The sequence below is a fragment of the Tamandua tetradactyla genome, chromosome 9 (assembly GCF_023851605.1).
Source record: "Tamandua tetradactyla isolate mTamTet1 chromosome 9, mTamTet1.pri, whole genome shotgun sequence".
NCBI classification, from domain to species: domain Eukaryota; kingdom Metazoa; phylum Chordata; class Mammalia; order Pilosa; family Myrmecophagidae; genus Tamandua; species Tamandua tetradactyla.
The window spans coordinates 13,675,507-13,692,026 of NC_135335.1; the positions used below are offsets into that span (position 1 = coordinate 13,675,507).

The window sequence follows — 16,520 nt, forward strand, 5'->3', positions numbered from 1 at the left end:
ATGTTCTAAGAAATGATCATGACGATGAATATTCAACTATGTGATAATATTGAAAATTACTGATTATATATAAAGAACGGAATGATCACATGTTAAGAATGTTTGTGTTTGTTGTTATATATATTTTTTAAATTTAAAATTTAAGTAAAAAATAAATAAATAAAAGAGGGGATTACACTAGGAATACAAGGGTGGTTCAACAACAACAAAAACAATCAGTGTAATATAGCACATTAACAAATCAAAAGGGAAAAATCACATGATCATATCAACTGATGCTGAAAACGCCTTCAACAAAATTCAGCATCGGGCAGGCCACGGTGGCTCAGCAGGTAAGAATGCTTGCCTGCCATGCCCGAGGACCCGGGTTCGATTCCTGGCGCCTGCCCATGTTAAAAAAAAAAAATTCATCATCCTTTCTTGACAAAAACACTACAAAAGGGAGGAATTGAAGGAAACTTCCTCAATATCATAAAGGGCATATATGAAAAACTCATAGCCAGCAGCATACTTAACAGTGAGAGACTGAAAGCATTCCCCAATCAGGAACGAGACAAGGACGCCCATTGTCATCACTACTATTCAACACCATACCAGAAGTCCTAGCAGGAGCAATTAGACAGGAGAAAGACATAAAAGGCATCCAAATAGGAAAGAAGTAAAACTTACATTATTTACAGATGACATGATCCCTACACCCAGAAAATCCTGAGGAATCTACAACAGAGCTAGTTGAGCTAATGAACGAACTGAGCAAAGTGGTGGGATACAAGATTAATGTACAAAAATCAGTAATGTTTCTATACACAAGTAATGACCTGAGGAAACAAGGAAAAAATTCTATTCAAAAATAGTGACCATACTTAAAATTAGGCCTAAGAGTCACCCTCAAGAGAACCTCTTTTGTTGCTCAGATGTGGCCTGTCTCCAGTCAATACAACAAGCAAACTCACCACTCTCCCCCTGTCTACATGGGATATGACTCCCAGGGGTGTGGACCTTCCTGGCAACGTGGGACTGAAATCCTAGAATGAGCTGAGAGTCAGCATCAAGGGACTGAGAAAAACTCTAGAATGAGCTAAGACCCAGCATCAAGAGATTGAGAAAACCTTCTCGACCAAAAGGGGGAAGAGTGAAATGAGACAAAGTGTCAGTGGCTGTGAGATTCCAAACAGAGTCGAGAGGTTATCCTGGAGGTTATTCTTACGCATTAAATAGATATCACCTTGTTATCCAAGATGTAACGGAGAGGCTGGAGGGAACTGCCTGAAAATGTAGAGCTGTGTTCCAGTAGCCATGTTTCTTGATGATGATTGTATAATGACATGGCTTTCACAATGTGACTGTATGATTGTGAAAACCTTGTTTCTGATGCTCCTTTTATCTACCTTGTCAACAGAAGAGTAGAACATATGGAATAAAAATAAATAATAGGGGGAACAAATGTTAAAATAAATTCAGTTTGAAATGCCAAAAAAAAAAAAAAAAAAGTGACCAAAAGAATCAGGTATCTAGGGATAAGCCTAACGAGGGATGTCAAGGACTTGTACACAGAAATCTACAAAACATTGCTAAAAGAAATAAAAAATGACCTAAATAGGTGGAAAGACATTCCATGTTCATGAATAGGAAGGTTGAATATAGTTAAGATACCAATTCTATCCAATTTGATCTACAGGTTCTATGCAATGCCAACCAAAGTCTCAACAACCTACCTTGAAGACTTTGAAAAGCTAGTGATTCAATTTATTTGGAAGAGAAAGAGACCCTGAATAGCTAAAGATAACCTTAAAAAGATGAGCGAAGTGGGAGGGCTAACACTTACTGACTTTAAAGCTTACTATAAAGCATCAGTGGTCAAAACAGCAAGGTATTAACCTTGTGTACAGCGCTCCCTTTATCCAGGGTATGGACAGATGAGTAAAAAAATAAGGACAAAAAATAAATAAGAATGGGGGGGGGGATAAAGGGAAAAATTGGGTAGACTGAAATATTAGTGGTCAGTGAGAGGGTGGAGTAAAGGGTAAGGGATCTACGAGTTTTTTCTTTTGTCTTTTTATTTCTTTTTCTAGAGTGATGCAAAAGTTCTGAAAATGATCATGATGATGAATACACAACTATATGACAATATTGTGAGCCAATGATTGTATACTTTGGATGGACTGTATTGTGTATGAAGATAACTCAATAAAAAAAAAACAAAACTACTGCATAGTACTTGCACAAAGACAGAAGTATTGACAAACAGAATAAAATAGAGCATGGGGATAAACCACTAAATGTATGCACAACTGATCTTCAATAAGGCCCCCAAATCCACTGAACTTGTACAGAATAGTCTTTTCATTAAATGGGCATGGGAGAATTGGATAACAATCACCAAAATGAATGAAAGAGGAGCCCTACCTTACATCGTATACAAAAATTAATGCAAAATATGTTAAAGACCTCAATGTTTAAGAGCCAGTACCATAAAACTTCTAGAATAAAGTGCAGGGAAACATCTTCAAGATCTAGTAATAGGAGATAGCTTCTTAAACTTTACACTTAAAGCACGAGCAATGAAAGAGAAAATAAAACAAATGGGAACTCCTTAAGATCAAGAGTTTCAGTGCCTCAAAGGACTTTGTCAAAAAGGTGAAGAGGTGGCAAGCTCAATGGGAGAAAATATTTGGAAACCACTTATTGGATAAAGGCTAGATATCCTGTGTACATAAAGAAATTATACAGCTCAAAAACAAAACAACAAACAACCCAATTATAAAATAGGCAGAGGATATGAAGACATTCTTCTGAAGAACAAATAAATACAAATGGCTAAAAAGCACATGAAGAGATGTTTATTTTCCTTAGCTATAGGGAAATGCAAATCAAGACAACAATGAGATACCAACTAATACCTATAAGAATGGCCACAATTAAACAAACAGAAGATTAAAAATATTGGAGAGAACACAGAGAAACTGGAACACATATTCACTGTTGGTGGGAATATATAATGGTACAGCCATCTGGAAAACAGTTTGGCAATCCCTCAGAAAACTAAATACTGAGTTGCCCTATGACCTGGCAATACCAATACTTGGTATATACCTAAAAGAGCTCAAAGCAGTGACATGCACAGACATCTGCACACTGATATTCACAGCGCCACTATTCATAATTGCCAAAAGATAGAAACAATCCAAGTGTCCATCAACAGACAAGTGGATAAAAAAAAATGTGGTACAGCCAGGACCTTTGGAGATGAAAGAAAATGCCCAGGGGAAGTCATTAAAGAAGCTAGCAGAGAACACCAGGTGCCTTCCCAGCCGACAGAGGTGGTCTGGATGGCATCAGCCTTTCTTGAGTGAAGGTAACCTCTTATTGGTGCCTTAATTTGGACACTTTCATGGCCTTAGAACTGTAAACTTGCAACTTAGTAAATTCCCTTTATAAAAGTCATTCCATTTCTAATATATTGCATTTCTGCAGCTTTAGCAAATGAAAAAGAAGGGCAAATGGGCAAAATGTTAATGGTGCATCCGAATTATCTGAGTAGGGAGTATACTGGAGTTCTCTGTATGAATTTTGTACTATTTTTACAACTATCCAATAAGTCTGAAACTATTGTAAAATAAAAGTTTAAAAAGCTAAAAAAAAAAAAAGTGGTATATACATACAGTGAAATACTATGCAGCAGTAAGATGAAATGAGGTCCCAAAGCACATGACAATGTGGATGAACCTTGAGGATGTAATGCTGAGTGAAGTCAGTCAGACACAAAAGGACAGATACTGTATGATTTTGCTATTATGACTCTGGGTAAAGGAAATCTCAGAGGTTACACTGCAGAATACAGCAGACCTAGAGGTACACAAAAGCTAGAGATGGGAGAAAGGCTACCCAATGAGGTTGAACTTAAATGCAAGGGAACAGATAGAAGTGATGGCTACTAATTATTAATAAGTAATATTGCCATATTGAAAGTGAACATGTTTGAAAGGGGATGTATAGTACCATGTATCTCACTGATTAAATATACAATTACAAACAAGTTCTTACAGTAACTATTTCAAAGGTTTGATATTGGACAAAGAGTCAATAGTAGAAGGGTATAGGGGGAAAACTAAAAACGCACGCCATAGCCAATACTTAACAGGAAGACATCAACAGTATCACAGCACTACCAGGAGCAGCTAACGGGGTGGGAATGAGGGACGGACAAGTGATAAGGGGTAGTTTTGATTTGATATTTGGTGACGCTGTGTTTGTTGGTTCTTTGTCGCTACAGACCAATGAAAATTGTCTAAAATTGAGAGTGCTGCTGATTGTACAACCAAATGCGGCTACTGTGAGGCACGGTTTACTTATTTTGGACATTACCCATGATGTGCAATAGATGGAAGGACGTGAAGGGTACAGTGACTGCGAAGCAGAATGGTGGACTGTAACAGATTTATATAACAGAATATGGTGTGGCTACAAAAAGGACATCGAGAGGCACACAACAAAATGAACAAACCTTGGGGACAGCGTATTATATAAAATAAGCTAGAAACAAAAGAACAAATATGATGTGGTCTCTTTCAGAAAATACTCACAAGAAAACTGGAGCCTCACCACAGCCACACTCCGGCTGAGGGGCTACGTGTATTCCTAGTCTCTGAGCCACTGAACTGTGTGTACCAGCTGGTATTTCCCTGGAACTCTGAGTAACTCTGTGACACCTCAGGCCTAGAAATGGAGTGCTGCAGCCCCGAAAGTTAGCATAACTACATACAATAACAGTTAAAGTAACCAAGAAAAGAGATCAGGCCTCAATTAAAGATAAAATCAAAGCCGATCTGGCTGGGATGAAGGAAAATCAGAACACAGGATAAAAGATGACCGAGTATGCACTCCAAACCATCACCTGCTGCATGAGACCAAAGGCAGAGGGATTTATTATACCTAGAACTTAAATTTTCTTAACACACAATCTAAACCAACCTGTCTGGATAGATGATTTAAACAACCCAAATGCCTAGAGTCCAGACGGGAATGAGGCCTTGTAATTCTGTATAGCTTTAATATAATACCAGGAAATATCTCAGACTATGGTGGGTTGATAATTTAAAAATATTGGTAGGGTGCATGGGTGGTTCAGTGGTAGAATGCCCACCTTCCATGCAGGAGGCCCAGGTTTGATTCCTGGACCATGCACCCCAAAAATTAAAATTAAAATAGATAAATAAATTCTAAAAAGTACTGGTAAAACAAATAAGGTATCAGTGGCTGAGAGAGTTCAAATAGAGTCAAGAGGCTACTCTGGAGTCACTCTTACACAAGCTTCAGTTAGAGATTGCTACTATCATAACTTGCCAAACCCCAAACAAAACCATTTCTGCTAATCCTAAAGAATACCTAGGGCATTATATAAGAGTCCCTAAAGGTTCCATGCAATAGGGTAACTTTCCAGAAAGCTACAACCTCTAGATGAGTCCCTGGACCAGGTAAGTCCTGGAATGCAAAAAAGCCAGCCTTTCCAGAACATCAACTATTTCCATCCTCTATCCCACATTATTGACAGCCCCTTCCAACATGAAAAAGTTAGAAAAAGTTTCTCTCACTCTTTAGAATACCTCTCAGAGTGAGAGAAAGATCTAAGGTGATGGTGGAGTTATACAGAGAAGGTTGGGTCCAACAAATTAGCATAAATCCTGAATCAGTATATTGATATTTCTTTTAGTCTCCAGTACCTTCGAGCAGCTAGAAATAAAAACCTAAAATTGTGGAATTGTAACCCATACCAAACTCTGTAATCTACTCTACAACTAATTGTTGCAATGCACTTTTGACATTTATCACTTTTAATATATATCTGTTATTCTTGTACACACAAAAAAAGAGAAGGCAGAGTTAACAGACAAGACAGGATTTAACAGACAAATATGACTGCTGAATCAATATACTGAAATTTCTCTTGGTCTCCAATGTCTCGGAGCAGCTAGAAGAAGAAATGAAAAATTGTGGAACTGTAACCCATACCAAACTTAAAAATCTGTTGCGTAACTACTTGTTAAAATGTACTTGGAAATTTAAAAAAAAAAAAGTATTGGCAGAGTTCCTTGAGGGTCTGAAGGAAAAAAAAAAAATCAAACTATTAAACTTTCCCATCTGGGAAACCCAGGTACCCTCCCAACCACTGGATACTCCCAAGAAAAGAAGCCAGACCCTTGATTTTTAGGCTTGCCCTTACGAAACTTATTTCAGAAGCTAAGCCTACTTATAATGAGGCCGAAGAGTTGCTTCTAGGAAACCTCTTTTGTTGCTCAGATGTGGCTGCTCTCTCTCTAAGCCCAATTCTACAAGGAAAATCATTACTTCCTCCTCATGTGGGACGTGACATCCAGGGGTGAAAAATCTCCCTGACAAAGTGGGGTGCGACTCCCAGGGTGAGTTTGACCCTGGCACTGTAGGATCGACAACACCTTCCTGACCAAGAGGGGGAAGGAAGTGTAATAAAATAAGGCATCAGTGGCTAAGAGAGAGCAAATAGGATCAAGAGGCTACTCTTAGGCAAACTTCAATTAGTTAGTGCTAATTGCCATGGTTTACTAAACCTCAACCAACATCACCCCTGTTAACTCTTAAGAATACCTAGGGCTTGAACTGAAATCTATAAAAGTTTCATGCACTAAGTTTGCATTCCTGGAGCCTATAATTTCCAGAAGGCTTTTAGGCCAGATAAATCCTGAAACCCAGAGGGACAAGCCGCACCAAGATTATCAAATTATTACATCCCCCTCTCCTTTAGTGTGAAATTCCTATAGATTGGGAGAAGGATCAAAGCAGAAAGAGAAGGTATAACAGAGAAAGGAGGATTTAACAAATGAGTATGACTGCTGAATCACTGTATTGATTCCTTCTAGCCTCCAGTGTTTTGGAGCAGCTGGAAGGAAAATCTGAAATAGCGAAATGGTAACCCATAATAAAGTTTGAAATCTATTCTGTAGCTACTTAGTGAAGTATACCTTGAAAAGTATTGCTTTTTCTTTCTTCTGTTTGTATATATGCTATATTTCACAATAAAAAATGTTTTAAAAAAATTGTGGTAGGATCTCATGGAACCCTGGTTGGCCCCTCAACCACCCCTTAGTAGTTCAGCAGGGAGTCAGCCAGTATTCCCAGAACTGGTGCCAGTTCCAGAAGGATCAGAGTAACCCTTGTGCTCATACTGGGAGCATGTACATGTGGCTCAGTCTGTCTGGTGGATGCCTGAAAGATTCACTGTCTCAGAACTTGCCCTTGTGAAGGTGGCACATGGCTCTCCTTTAGAACACTGTGGTACAGCAGCCGAGTCATGCTATCTGGGGCAAAGGATGGCTGGCTGTAGGGCTTACAGCGTAATGCTCAGAACCCTAAGGAAACTGTTTCCTAGGGAAGAGGGGCCATTCCTGTCTGTACCAATCAGGGAATTCCTAGGGCTAAACATGCATGCCCAAGACAAGACACACATGCAAAAAGTGCCAGGGAGGTCCCTAAGCTTTTAGCCTACAGCTATTCTCTAAATTCTACATGGATAAACTCAAAAAGTTTATCCAATTAGAGTTAATCCATGCAGTTAATCCATATAGATTGCACAGATCAATCTGCAAAGACTGGGAAATTTGTTTTCTTTTCTTTTTTTTTTTGTTAGTCCCTGGCATTCTAAGAAACCTCTGTCATAATGCTAGCTGGAGACAAGCTTAAGAAACAGATGCCACAGGGATAACACATTAAATATGTCCAGGTTTTAACAAAAGATTAGAAAACTTTTGAGCAAACAGGAAGTGAATGCCCAGCAAAGGAGATTAAAGCATTAGAAACCATCAAAGAAGAGGACCAGACCTGGACATTCCAGACAAAGAGTTTTTAAAATTGGTCCTAAACATGCTCCAAGAGCCAAAGAAAACACGGACAAAAACTAGGAACTCGGAGGTCGTGGTGGCGACAGGAACCGGCGATGGCTGCATGGCCTTGGACAAGGGTTTCTCACCCCAGCGGTTAAAAGACCAAGACCCTAACCATGGACTTCCAGCATCCACCCGGGGGCAAGACTGGGTGTGGGGGCGCTGCCTCCAGCAGCCAGCTCTGGAGGCCATCGATGTCCATCGACAAGGACCCAGATTTTATGAAAAACCACCTGGGCTCTTATGAGTGCAAGCTCTGCCTGACGCTGCACAACGAGGGGAGTTACTCTGCACATATTCAAGGGAAAACACACCAGACCAACTTGGCTCAGTGAGCCGCCAAGGAAAGCAGGGGTCCACAGCCCATCCATCAGCCAGAGATCACCGAGGGTATCGTGCCTCACCACGGCTTCACGTCCACCTATGAGGAGAGGATTGAGGCCCCAGACAGGCGCTGGCGCATCTGCTGATGGTCTCCGAGCCCTATGGGACCATCGCGTTCATCTCTCTGCCAAGCAGAGAGAATGATAAGGCCGAAGGCAAGTTTTGGACTCACTGGAACAGGGAAACCAAGCAGTTCTTCCTCCAGTTGCACTTTAAGATAGAGAAGCTGCCAGCTCCCCTCAGCCTCCCGGCCAGGCCTCCAAGGCTGAAGCGGCCCCCACAAGTCTCTGTCCCCATCCCCACCAGGAGGCCAGCCTCTGGCCTCCATGCCACTGGGCTGGCACCTTCAGGGCCCCCTGGACCACCCCAGCTGTCCTCACCAGCTCCTGGGGCCCAACCCCCGCCTTCAGTGGTCCACCTCCCCAGTCTCAGCTGTCCACCCTCCAGTACCTGGGGTCCATTCCCCAGCACGAGTGGTTCATCTACTGATCTCTGGGGTCCACCCTCCCCCATCTGCTGGAGTTCACCTCCAAGGCCCAGGGGGTCACCCACCAGCTGCAATTCACCATCAGCCTCCCGGGATCCATCCTCGAGAACCAGGGATCCACCTAGCAGCCTCCAGCATCCATCTAGCAACTCCTGGGGTCCATCCTCCAGCTCCTGGTGTCCACCCCTAGCCTTCTGGTGTTTACCCCACAAACTCCCCCCAGCACTCTCACCTCTGATGCTGAGGGCTCCCCTCCCCTCTGACAACCGTGCCTCCACCTCCTACCAACTGAAGAGCAGCTCCCTCCCCCAACAAGGCTGGGGACCTTTCCCCACAGAGAGACATCTCATGCTTTTGTGGGGGGGGGGGGGGATTTGTGCTGTGTCCCCAGAGCTTATCAAAATGTCCTCTGTTAAAAAAAGAAAGAAAGAAAGAAAACTAAGGAAAATCAAGAAAACAATAAACAAATTCAAAGAGAATATCAATAGAGAGATGGAAATTATGAAAAGGAACCAAACAAAGCTGAGGACAAAAGTAACTTTTTAAAATTTTAAATTTAAAATTTTTAAAGAAATTAAAAATTCCCTAGAGGGCTTCAACAGCAGATTGGAGCTGGCAGAAGAAAGAATCAGTGAACTGAAAGATAAGACAACTGAAATCACACAGTCTAAGAAGCAGAAAGAAAAATGAAGAGCCTGAGAAACCTGTAGGTCGCCACCAAGTGTTCCAACATACACACTGCGAGACCCCAAAAGGAGAGAAAAAAAAGAGAAAGGGGCAGAAAATAGTCAAAGAAATAATGGCTGAAAACTTCCCAAATTTAGTGAAAGAAAGCTACACATCCAAGATACGCAACAAACTCCAAAAAGTATAAATCCAAATAGATGCACATCGCACCATGTTATAATCAAACTGTTGAATGCCAAATATAATGAATTCTAAAAGCCACAAGAAAGAAGCAACATGTCTCATAAAAGGGAGACTCAATAAGATTAGGTACCAATTTTGCATTTGAAACCATGGAGGTAAGATAGCAGTGGGATGACATATTTGAAGTGCTGAAAGCAAAAATATCCCACCAAGAATTCTGTATCCAGCAAATGGGGGAGGAATCAAGACATTCCCAGACAAACAAAAGCTGAGGGACTGGTACAACTGGTCTGGAAAGTAGTTTGAATTGCCATATGACCCAGCAATCCCATTACTAGGTATATATCAGAGAACCTGTCGGCAAGGACACAAATGGACATTTGCACACCAATGTTTATAGTAGCATTATTTACGAGTGCCAAGAGATGGAAACAGCCCAAATTTCCGTCAACGGATGAGTGGCTAAACAAGCTGTGGTACATACATATGATGGAATATTACACAGCTGTAAGACAGAAAAAAGTCATGAAGCACATAACAATGTGGATGAACCTTGAAGATATTATGCTGAGTGAAATTAGCCAGAAACAAAAGGACAAATACTGTATAGTCTCCCTAATATAAACTGACATTAATGAGTGAACTTTGAGAACTGAAGTTAAGAACACAGGCTATCAGAAGATAGAAATAGTGTACAGATTGGGTAATTGGTGCTGAACGAATAAACATTGTGCCACAGGAGTGATTATATAAAAACTCAGAAGTAGATAGCACAATACTACCTGATTGTAGTACAATAATATAAGTACACTGAATGCAGCTGAATATGCATACGCTTGAGGAAGAAGGGCAGGGGGCACACATGAAACCCAAAGGAAAGATAAAGGATGAAGACTGAGATGGTATAATTGAGGTATGCCTAAAGTGGACAATGATGGTGATTAAATGTACAAATAAAAAACTCTCTGCAAGAGGAACAAATGAATGTCAATATTGCAGGATGCTGAAAACAGATGGTATACGGAAAAGTACAACCAATGCAAGCTAGGGCTATAGTCAACAGTAACATTGTAATATGCTTCCACTGAATGTATCAAAGTCCTTATGCCAAAACTAAATGTCAACAGGCAGGGGGGAGGAGGACATGGGGGAGGGGTATGGATTCTTTGTGGAAGAAAAGGAAGTATCTTCATATAGTTTATGGTGGTGAAGGCATGTCTACACACTTAGGTTGGATTGTATGATAGGTGAATAAAACTGTTTAAAAATGAACAAAAAAAAGATGCATGGGTAGTTGAGTGGTTAGAATGCCTGCCTTCCAAGAGGGAGACCAGGGTTCGATTTCCAGACTATGCACCCCTCCCCACCCCCCAAAAAAGTAGGCTCTCTAATTTCTCAGTGCTCTTCCCCAATACCTACCCTATCTTATTCCCTCCCTTAACAGCAAAGCTTTTTTCAAAAAAATCTATTTTGTATTATCAAACCAAAGCAACATATAAACATGAACATTCTTAACACAGAAACATTCCGTGTAGGGTGTACAATCATTGGCTCACAATATCATCACATAGTGGTATATTCACTATTATGATCATTTTCTAGAATGCGCATTTACCGAGGCCATTCTTTTCGCCTCCCTCACACATCATCAGACTTTCAAGACAAGGTTCTTAATTGCCAAATACCAAGGACACATTTCAGCCTTTGTCATCCTTGACCAGTTCTTTGACTTCTTGATACTCCCGGCCACTGCGTCACTCTTGGATGGCTCTGAATTCAGATGGCATGGAACTTGGATTAGGTGATGTGGTGATACAACTACGGGATGATATTGTGAGTTACTGTTTATATACCAAGAATGGAATGATCATATGGTAAGAATGTTCATGTTTATATGTTGTAAAAAAAAAAACAACCCACAGAGACAGAGGAAAATAGAACAGATGGAACAAAGAACACAGAGTAAGCTAAAGAGATGGTACTTTTTTTAATCACATAGTTGTATATTCATTATCACGATAATTTCTTAGAACATTTGCATCAATTCAGAAAAAGAAATAAAAAGAAAACAGAAAAAAATTCATACATACCATACCCCTTACCCCTCCCTTTCATTGATCACTAGCATTTCAATCTACTAAATTTATTTTAACATTTGTTCCTCTTATTATTTATTTTTAATCCATATGTTTTACTCATCTGTCCATAAGGTAGATAAAAGGAGCATCAGACACAAGTTTTTCACAATCACACAGTCACACTGCGAAAGCTGTATCGTTATACAATCATCTTCAAGAAACATGGCTACTGGAACACATACATTTTCAGGCAGTTCCCTCCAGCCTCTCTGTTACGCCTTAACTAAAAAGGTGGTATCTATTCAATGTGTAAGAATAACCTCCAGGATAACCTCTCAACTCTGTTTGGCATCTCTCAGCCACTGACACTTTATTTTGTCTCATTTCACTCTTCCCCCTTTTGGTCAAGAAGGTTTTCTCAATCCTTGGTGCTGAGTCCCTGCTCATTCTAGGGTTTCTGTCCCATGTTGACAGGAAGGAACACATCCCTGGGAGTGATGTCCCATGTAGAGGGGGGAGGGCAGTGAGTTTGCTTGTCATGATGGCTTGAGAGAGAGAGAGGCCACATCTGAGCAACAAAAGTTCTTTCAGGGGGTGACTCTTAGGCCTAATTTTAAGTAGCCTATCCTTTGAGGGGTTAAGTTTCATATGAACAAACCCAAAGATTGGGGACTCAGCCTATTGCTTTGGTTGTTCCCACAGCTTGTGAGAATATCAGGAATTCTCCAAATGGGGAAGCTGAATTTCCCCCCTTTCTCACCATTCCCCCAAGGGGACTTTGCAAATATTTTTTTGTTCACTGTTCAAATCCTTCTGGGATTTACTGACGCATCACTATGGACAAACCTACAAAATCTCATGCCCTACTCAGGGTTCCATGTACTTACGGTGTTCAATTAAGCTGTCCACATAAGTTATATTAGGAAATGCACTGGCCGAAATATAAATTTTGTACCAAACATTTTTTGCTTTAGTCTCACACATAAAGTTTTAAAATATTAATTACTATCTATTTTCAACACCCTACATTATTGACATTCCTTTGTTCTTCCTCCTGCAAAACATTTTTAAATTTGTGCATTTAGTCACTATCATTATACACTCTAGGCATTCCTAGATTACACCATCTCAATCTTTATTGTATATCTTTCCTTCTGATTTCATTTGTGCCCCCTGTATCATTCTCACATTGTTTCATTCAGTGTTCTAACATTATTGTATTTCAGCTAGGTAGTATTGCCCTACTCATTTCTGAATTTTTACAATCAGTCCCGTTGCACAATCTGTATCCCTTCAGTTCCAACTACCCAGTATCTACCCTATTTCTATCTCCTGATGACCTCTGTTCTTAACTGAAATTCTGCAAGTTCATTCATTAATGTTAGTTCATATCAGTGAGACCATACAGTATTAGTCCTTTTGTTTCTGGCTAATCTCACTCGGCATAATGTTCTTAAGGTCCACCCATGTTGTTACATACTTCATAACTTTATTCTGCTTACAGCTGCATAATATTCCATCGTATATATATATATATATATATATATATATATATATATATACCACAGCTTGTTTAGTCACCTGTCTGTTGATGGACATTTGGGCTGTTTCCATCTCTTTGCAATTGTTAATAATGCTGCTATAAAGACTGGTGTACAAACGTCCATTTGTGTCTTTGCCCTCATGTCCTCTGAATAGATACCTAGCAATGGTATTGCCGGATCATATGGAAATTCTATACTTAGCTTCCTGAGGACCCACCAAACTGCCTTCCACAGTTGTCCCATTTGACATTCCCACCAACAGTGGATAAGTGTGCCTCTTTCTCTACATCCTCCCCAGCACTTTTTGTTTTCTGTTTTATTGATAATGACCATTCAGGTGGGTGTGAGATGATATTTCATGTGGTTTTGATTTACACTTCCCCCAGGGAAGTTGAGCATCTTTTCATGTGCCTTTTGGCCATTTGTATTTCCTTTTCTGAGAAGTGTCTGTTCAAGTCTTTTGCCCATTTCATAATCGGGTTGTCTATCTTTCTGTTGTTGAGTTGAACAGTCTCTTTATATATTCTGGATACTAGACCTTCATCTGATATATCGTTTCCAAATATTGTCTCCAATTGTGTAAGCTGACTTTTTACTTTCTTGACGAAGTTCATTGATGCACAAAAGTGTTTAATTTTTAGTTCTCCCTCCCCCCCTTCCTCCCTTCCTCCTTCCTTCCTTCCTTCCCTCCCTCTCTCCCTCCTTCCCTCCCTCCCTCCTTCCTTCCTTCCTTCCTTACCTCCCTCTCTCCCTCCTTCCTTCCTTCCTTCCTTCCATGCTTGTGCTTTGGGTATAAGGTCCAGGAAACCACTTCCTGTTGTTAAGATTTATAAGATATTTCCCTACATTTTCTTCTGACAGTTTTATGGTCTTAGATATAATGTTTAGGTCTTTGATCTATTCTGAGTTAATTTTTGCATAGGGTGTCAGGTATGAATCCTCTTTCATTCTTTTGCATGTGGATATCCAGTTCTTTAGGCACCATTTACTGAAGAGACTGTTCTGTCCCAGGTGAGTTGGCTTGGCTGCCTTATCAAAGGCCAATTGTCCATTGATGAGAGGGTCTATACCTGAACGCTATTATATTCCATTAGTCAGTATAAAAAGATGGTATTTTTAAAAAGCTTTTTTGACCTGTTGATTTTTTATTTCTAATAGTTCTGCTTTATACCTTTATTGTCATACCCAAATAATAATGGTTCCTGAAAATTCTTATTATAAATTTTACCCTTTCTCTTGTTTTGATTTTTTCACTTCAATTCTTTTTCCGTAACATTAACATCTGAAACCCTTTGCATCAATCACGATAAACTAGGTCATGATGCAGTACTAACCACTCTAAAAATGTCAGAAGCCTAAAACAACAAAAGTTTATCTCTTGCCCATACTAGACGTCACCACAGGTCTGCAGGGGCCTCTGCTCACTGAAGTCTCTCAAGGACCACTCCAAATGGCATCACAACAGAACGAAGACATTACGGCAACTCATTTCCAGGCTCCTCATCCTCTGTTGAGAAGTGGCATGCCATTTCCAACCACACCTAGCATCAAGGGACCAGGGAAGTGCCATCCTACCATTAGCCTAGGAGGGGGAAGAGCTGGAATTATTTGATTACAGCTTATGTAATCACATGCTGGCCCTTCTTATTTTTTTCTAGAAGACCTTTGCCTTTTTTTTTTTTTTTTTTTTTAATTTAGCATGGTAGCTTATTATAACAAAATTTTCTACTTAAACCCCTTATGTATCCAATTCAGTGTTGTTAATTATTTTCACAATATTGTGCTACCATCACCAGCATGTATTACCATAACTTTCCCATTACCCAAAACTGAAACCCTTGTGCCCATTAAGCACTAACGCCCACTCCCTGTGCTCCCATCCCCAAGCCAGGTGACCAGTAATCTACTTCCTGTCCCTATGAATTGGCACTGTCTAGTTATTTTGTACAAATGAAACAAGGTTCATCCATGTTGTAGCGTGGATCAGTACTTCACTGCTTGTATAGTGGAATAATATTTCATTGTATGAATGTTCCAGTTTGTTAAAGCTGCTAGAATGCAATATATAAGAAATGGGTTGGGGGGCGGGCCGCGGTGGCTCAGCGGGCAAAGTGCTTGCCTGCCATGCCGGAGGACCTCGGTTCGATTCCCGGCCCCAGCCCATGTAAAAAACAAACAAGCAAACAAAATACAATAAAACAAGAAAATGTTTAAAGATGTTTCCCTTTCTTCCTTCCTTCCTTCCTTCTCTCTGTCTTTCCTTCCCTTCCTCCCTCTCTCTTTAAAAAAAAAAATAAATAAAAAAAAAAAAAAAAAGAAAAAGAAATGGGTTGGCTTTTGCAATGGGGATTAGATCAGCTTACAGATTTACAGTTCTGCAGCTGTGAAAATGTCCAAAGTAACGCATCGACAGGATGATACCCAGACTGCTGGCACCTTGGACACCTTTGTCATATGGGAAGGTACATGGCCGGCATCTGCTGGCTGTTCTCTCCCGGGTTTGCTGCATTCAGTTCCGGCTTCAGTGGCTCCTTCTTAGTTCCTCTGGGGGGCTTTTTTGCTCTTTTATCCTCCCATAAAGAACTCCAGTAAAAGGACTGAGACCCACCTTGAATGGCCTGGGTCACATCTCAATTGAAATAATCTAACCAAAAGGTCCCTCCCATAATAGGTCTGCATCCCTAGGAATGGATTAAAAGAACATGGCCTTTTTAAGGATGGTATGTTCAATAAAATGTCAGGAACAAAAAGACAAATATCATGCCTATTCATATGGACAAACTGTAATATACAAACTCAGAGAACTGAAGTAGAGAGCATGGGGTATCAGGTTGGGGCCTATTGTAAAGGGTCCTAGACTGTAAGCCTTTATAGCAGACACATCTGTTTAGGAGTTACAACTGTTATTTTTAAACTCTGAGATACTGAGCTATTTGTGCTTATCTTGGTCTTTCCTCGAACCTTTAGGTATTTATGTGACAGGTGAGACTCAGAGTTAGAGCTCTGAAGTTATGAAAATCAGCATTAGTCCACATGACAACTGTTTAAAAAGTTGCAAAAGTCATCAGACTTCAACTAGAGGTATGAATGAAGCTCATCTAGATAGGACTAAGATAAATCAGAATACAAGGTAAAGGATGATATGGTCCATATTTTAAAACTTCAACTTCTGTGTGAGACCAAAGGGAGCTATGTTTATTTGGTGCAAAATTTATATTTTGGCCAGTGCATTATCTAATATAAC

The 16,520-nt window shown here is 40.2% G+C and overlaps 1 protein-coding gene and 1 pseudogene across 4 annotated transcripts in view; one reads left to right on the plus strand and one right to left on the minus strand.

Annotated features, from left to right (window-relative positions):
• The window catches only part of SDHAF2 (succinate dehydrogenase complex assembly factor 2), a 50,715-nt gene that overhangs the window by 12,293 nt on the left and 21,902 nt on the right, over positions 1 to 16,520 (minus strand). The gene's annotated exons all lie outside the window — the stretch shown is intronic.
• Positions 8,030 to 9,022, plus strand: LOC143646308 (splicing factor 3A subunit 2 pseudogene; annotated as a pseudogene).